The sequence below is a fragment of the Balaenoptera physalus genome (genome assembly GCF_965194825.1).
Source record: "Balaenoptera physalus genome assembly, chromosome: 1".
In the NCBI taxonomy this organism is placed as follows: domain Eukaryota; kingdom Metazoa; phylum Chordata; class Mammalia; order Artiodactyla; family Balaenopteridae; genus Balaenoptera; species Balaenoptera physalus.
Genome location: NC_138882.1, coordinates 133,598,229 through 133,604,228, shown reverse-complemented (window position 1 = coordinate 133,604,228; position 6,000 = coordinate 133,598,229).

Sequence of the window (6,000 nt, the reverse complement as noted above, 5' to 3'; positions counted from 1 at the left end):
TCTCAAATGATAGACATATCATTTAAAATATCAACTAACAGATATGTTGTTACAAATGGTGTACAATTGGATTTACATTGTGGAATAGTGTAAATAAAATCTAGTATTACACTTTAAATAATGAATGCATCCTTTAAAAAGTCATAGATTTTTAAAATGGCATTTTAGAATTAGTAATGACTTAAAAATCACTCACAATCTGATTCATAATATTAAGTTTTCACTTTATTTGACCTTGAAGCTACTTAATTATTCAGGCTTTCATTTTTTTAAGAACATGACTTTCTTTTGTGTGGATGAAATAATCTGAAAATTAGGAAAGAATGCTTATCTGAAGTTTGAAAGACCTTACCTAGAAAAAAAACCCATTTTCAAACACTAGATTTTCCATGAAGCTTTTTCAAAATTTTTTGAACCAGACGCAGTATAATTTGATTTTAATCCTTAGCTTTGAAGTCAAACATTGCTTCAGATTAGCACAAAATAAAGTGGATGGGGTGAAGAAAAAACCCATTATAATATACGACATCATCATTTTTACATAACCTGAAACTATCACATACAGTGAAAATGTTTAAGTTGTGCCCTGATCTGATGGTAGATAAACCTATGCCCATTTCAATATGAAACAAAGAATAAGGATTCGGATTGCTATCACCTCCCAGTTACGTAACATTAGACAACTTATATTTTGTCACTGCACTTCAGTTTCCTGATCTATCAAATGAGATTATAATATTACTTCCCAAACACAACTGGTGCATAGTAAATGCTCAATTAATGGAAGTGATTGGTAAAGTATTATTTTATATTTTCTTCCTTTGAACCCCCATAACACTTTCTGGCATCAGGGCAGATCTCCTGTTTTATTTGTCTCTGTATCCTAAGAACCTCCAGGCTTTCAATGAGTATTTGATGCAGCTTGGTACAGTGCAGTGGCTTTCAGACATCAGCATGAATCAGAATCATCAGGAGAGCTTGTTAAAAAACAGATTCCTGGACTGCACCCCTATGTTTTCTGATTAGTAGGTTTGTGGTGAAGGTCTGATAATTTGTATTTCTTACAATTTCCTAAGTGATGTTGATGTTTCTGGTCTGGGACTGAAGTTTGAGGACATTTATATACAGTAAGAAATCAAATTGATGTTGGAGTCAAATATACTAGTATTACAATCCTTTGCCAGTTACTTCAATCCCTTTAGAGTGCCACTCCTTTCCTGCAGGCAAAGAAAGTGACCATTCAGTATGAAATTCATCTTTCTCAGAATCCAATGAATTAGCTGTTCCTTCCCTAGTCCTAAGACTGGATGGCATGCGACACCCTCACACCCTTCTCAATAGCAGTACCTTTCCAAGGCCCAATTGCTCCTCTGTATTCCTCCTGACTTTTGATAGCTAAGTAGAAGCTCTGTTTATAATCCCCAGTCAGCCCAAATCCCTGCTCTGCTCTACTATCCTCCAGTCCCAGGATGAGACTTTATCTTATTCATTCTTCTCTTTTCAACTTAGATTTAACTCTTAACATGATGCTGGCTCAGAATCTACTCCCCACTCAGAGGATATATTGTCCCTGGAACTGTGCCAGGTACTGTGCTTTGGTGAATAAGATACATTTTTGAAAAGTATACAGTCTGGTGAATTTAAGAGAGGTTGAAGCTTATGTAAATAAATTGAGTATTATCTGCACAATGATAGTTGACATAAGGAGAAATCCCAGAAAGAGAGTAAAGAGAAATAGCACAATGCAGTTAAGGACAGACACTTAGAAGAAAACCAAATTTTTTTAGAAGGAAGAAAGTTGTATACCTAACTACACTACACTACTAACTGCTATACTTGTTAGTCACTCAGATTTAAAATCACTTGTAAAGATTTGGAAAAATTAAACTTCATCTCTGGCCGAAATCACCTCTAACTACTTGGAGAAAATCTAAGATTTACTTAAGACTGTTTGGAAAATAGACATGACAATCCTGTTTTTCTCCCATCACGTGAGAATGAGCTCAGCTCTATCAGAGACCCCATAATTTTAAATTCACCATTTCACTATATACTTATGACTGTACATAAAAATGTGTTCTCATATTGTAGGTATTTTCACTTTTATGTTTTGTAAAAATTCTTAACCAAGATATGAAAAGATGAAAGACTGACTTATTTTGGAGACTTCTACATTAGAGCACATTTACATATGAACAGTAATAAAATGAATTTCACTGTTTTCTGGTTTTCCTTACTACCATTTTCTTATAAAAAGAGACCAACATAATTGTAGCTGTTCACTCAAAAAGGTTTGGGGATGGTAATATGCAGTGAAGTGAGGCAAACATATCAACAAACGGAAAGGCCCCCATCTTCAAAGAATTGGCAGGAAACATATTAATGAATTATTTGTTTCTAAGGTCCCAGTGCCCTAAAGCATGTTCAGGATCCAGACCTAAAAGTAATGTGCTTTTGAAAAACTAAAAGTGACAGGACAAAATCTGGATGGCTTATCACTGCTGAAAACAGGTGCCTGCCACCTCTTTCATTACACTGACACACGTTCTGCGCTATTCATCAACCTTATTCTTTTCTTCTCTAGTCTAACCTTTTGGTGACAGTAAACATGACTTGACAGAGGGTCCAACACAGAAATTACACAGTCTTTAACCTTTTTCTGATTTGTGACAGTTTTGGGACACATCTGGACTAATCCATCAGGGAGGAAAAATATCTTTGGAATTATAATATGACAGTGATCTTCAGGAACAAACGGTTATGTGTGTGTAAAGTCTTTTCCAGTTTAAGTCCCCATGAACATAAAAATAATAATTTTCTACCTAAAGAGGATCATTTACTTAGAGTAAAGGGAAACTTTGGCATCAAATGAAAGGCAATAATAGTTCAGCATGCATTTTTAAAATGCTTACGTAGCAAAAACATATTCTGGAAAATAGATTATAAATTAATTCTTATGCCTTTAATATTAAATAGAGATATGTTTGTAACTGAGAAAATAAAGATACTGTAGACATCTGTGGAATTTAGGCATTTGCAAAGTTGAGTCTGTTGGTATAAATATATGTTCATATAAATATATCTGTAGCTGAAAATGTCCTTATAAATGAAGAGCATTTTAACTATTTATTTCTGAAGAAACTTTTGTCTGATAAAATATGCAACTAAATACTGATGGAGCTACTACCTAGTTGTGAGTGAAAGGGAAGAAATATATTCAGTTGTAAACATTTAAAGTTCCCCTGTGCTTTGGGGCAAAAACAGGTGTTTTCTTTTTCTTTTTTTTTTTACATGGACTTATTCAATCCTTACAACTCTGTGAAATAGGTACTACCATTGTATCTCTATGTTATATATGGAGACTGGCATTTATTTTATTTTATTTTATTATTATTTTTTTTAATCAGTCATCAGTTTTATACACATCAGTGTATACATGTCAATCCCCAAAAAACAGGCATTTTCTAACCTCTCTTTTTTTTTTTTTTCTTTTTAACCAGGCAAATTTGTATCAGAATAATCATATGCTGAACTACCAAAAAATCATGGAAATCTAGCCCATTAATCTCTCAGCAAAAGTAGGGAAAATGAGACATTTTACCTCTATTAAACACTGTACTATTTTCATGCTTTTACTCATGTTGCATATAACTTTGCACATTGAACTACCAAGCCACAGTTTCCCACACAGTTAAGCAAAATGTTCCTACCCCTCATACTTCTCTCCATTTTGTCTGGCTTTCCCAGATGACAAAAGAAAAAGCAGAGTTTCTACTGTCTTACATCCCAGTATAATTGAAATCCTTCCATTTACTTTATTAGAGTAAAGTCCTTACATATATGATTACAATAAAATTTTAATAACAATTTGGAGAGTGAATGCAGAGCATACTCAAGCCACTTAGCAATTTGTCACCTAGTGCATGCCATGGTAGTATAGTCCTAATGTGTAGAATGGAGATGCTCTGCCCAGCCTAAAACAAATTTTAGTTATAATCATTTCGTATAGCCAAAATGTATAAATGTTCTTATTATTAGTTATAGAAGAATTAATAGGGATCCATTTTAACAATACTGATTAAATTGCTGAGTTATTTTTCTAAAAATAGAAATAAAGATGAGAATTATGATCATGGGATACCATCCATAGTTCACTATGTTCTTCAGCTCCTTTTTTTAGATGATTCTAAAGATGCAATTTATAAATACGTATTTTGGATTTCAGGTTATACTTCTCAGTTTCAAATGAAGGCTTTGTTTTGATTCTAGCATTCACTTAATATTAGACACTTGTAAAATAATATTTAAGTACATATGGATATTTCTAAATTAAATGGGGTTCAAAAAGTCTCTTTTATTCCATTTTCATTCAGAATAATTTAATATGCATTTGTGAAATAATGTATTTACTACATTTAAAAAATCAAAATGACTTCCTAATTAGTTACTGTCCTCTATTTGTTGGCCTCTAGGATACAGTGAGGAATATTGTTATTTAGCTAAAAATTCAGTTTAAAAATCAGTATCAAGTCCATACAGTAGTGAAAGATTTTCATTTGTAAAAACTGCCTCATAAAATATTCTTAAAGATGTGTAGGTTCTGTGCTTATGGAAGGCCCAGTGGAAAGCAAATGGGGCAGTCTTGGGGGCAAATTTCCAGGAATAACAGCAAGAGGTAGACAGATGTTGGCATTTTGCCTAGAATTTATCCTGAGCTCTTTACAGAAAATGTAACTGACTCTCATGATTGGTCACAGAGTATGGAGTAAGGCCAAGAGGTTGGATGGGGATTGTGTACTGACCAGCAAGTTGTTGACAATATGAGCTTCAGATTGGGGGAAATTCTGAGTTTCCAAATGAGTCAACCCGTGTGGGGACTTGAAAACAGTTCAGTAAACTCCATATGGGCCTGGGCCATCTCTTGTTGGGTTCACTTTTCTAAACCTAGTTCGGAACTGCACATAGTGTTGGCACAGCCGAGTGGAATGTAGATAAGCTTTAGTAATCTTATATAATTTCCTCCATGATTGCCATTTGGCACTTTGAGCCATCCAAAATAAACATACCTCTTAAGTAAAACTAGTAGCTTTGCTAAACAAACATATCTTCAAGATAGTCCTTTAAACCTAAGTTTCCACTGCAATTTCATTTCTGGGTATATATCTAAAGGGAACAAAATCACTGTCATGAAGAGATATCTGCACCCCGTTGTACATAGCAGCATTCTTTATAATAGCCCGGGCATGGAAACAACCTGAGTGTCCATTAACAAGTGACTGGATAAAGAAAATGTGCTGTACATATAGATATGCAATGGAATACTATTCAGTCATTAAAATAAAAGAAGGAAATCCTGCCATTTTTAACAACATGGATGGACCTTGAGGATATTATGCTAAGTGAGATAAGTCAGGCAGAGAAAGACAAATACTGTATGATCTCACTTATGTGTGGAATCTGCAAAAAAGAAACTCATGGAAACAGAGGCCATATTAATATTTGCCAGAGGCAGGAGTGAGCAGTGGGGAAATTGGATGAAAACAGTCTAAAGGTAAAAACTTCCAGTTGTAAGGTATATAAACTCTGCAGATGTAATGTACAGCATGATGACTATAGTTAACAATACTGGATTGAATATTTGGAAGTTGCTAAGAGAGTAGATCTTAAACATTTTCATCACAAGGAAAAAAATTGTAATTACATGAAGTAATAAATGTTAACTAAACTGATTGTAGTGATCACAATATGTATTTGGATATATAAATCATTATGTTGTATACCTTAAATGTATACAGTGTTATATGTCAATTATATCTCAATAACTCTGGGGGAAAAAATAAACTTATGTTCTGAAGCTTTCAACAACGGTATAAAGTAGATGCTCAAGAAATACTGTTGACTGAACAAAAGTGTTAATGAATGGGTGAGATGAGTGTGGAGACACTGGGCCAGACTACAGGTTCCCTGTTTAAAATGATCCACCTTTAAGTCTTAGGATTT